An 847-nucleotide genomic window follows, 5' to 3' on the forward strand; every position below is an offset into this window, starting at 1 on the left:
CCTGACAGCATATAGTTGGCTATGGGTGGGGTGTAGGTGAGGCACTGCAGGACTGAGTTCAGGAAGCATGTGTTCCCCAGGTTTTTCAGGCCGGCACCTACACCGTGACCATGAGTCCACTTCAGGCTGAGCTGCTCTGAAGGGAAGAGGACTTTCTGTGGAAGGTGACTCCCATCACCGCTGCCCACAGCTGTACACACAAATCCATCAACAACTTCACAATCCAATCATGGCTTTTTTTTTTTTTTTGAATAAATTATTTGATTTTAATGTGCCGAATGCATTTCAAGCTGAAGTGATCAATCATTATGCAGCCTTAAAATAACCTTGTTATCTAACTGGATGAATAAATATTGTGAAAGGAGCGACAGCATCATTGTGTGAACGTGTACGACTGATTGATGTTTAGAGTCAATCCAAGTCAAAATGATCACCAAGGCTCAAACTCTCTTAACTTTACAGACTTTAAGAGTTTCACTCGTACCTTGTTTGTTAGGCTGGTCCACAGAGGAGGCTGAGCTGCAGGCAGCAGCATCAGGAGTCAGATCCAGGCCGTCTCCTGGAGACTTCAGACTCTCAGAGTCACTGGGCTTCATGGGACTCGCTGCCAAACAGCTGGAACAACTGGCATCCACGCCCAGGTCTCCACTAGAGGGGGAGGATCGGTTGAAGACGACTGACTTGTGGTCAGACTTCTCTGACAGTTTGTCAGCAGTCATCGTTCAAAGCTGCACGAAGAACACACAAAAGTTTACACCTTCAAAAGTGCTGAAAACATATTAAATTAGCCTACATATCATTGCTGCAGCTGTTCGCATGGAAACACACTCGTTACATGGTTATTAGC

Source organism: Austrofundulus limnaeus, unplaced genomic scaffold, assembly GCF_001266775.1.
Source record: "Austrofundulus limnaeus strain Quisiro unplaced genomic scaffold, Austrofundulus_limnaeus-1.0 Scaffold104, whole genome shotgun sequence".
NCBI lineage: Eukaryota > Metazoa > Chordata > Actinopteri > Cyprinodontiformes > Rivulidae > Austrofundulus > Austrofundulus limnaeus.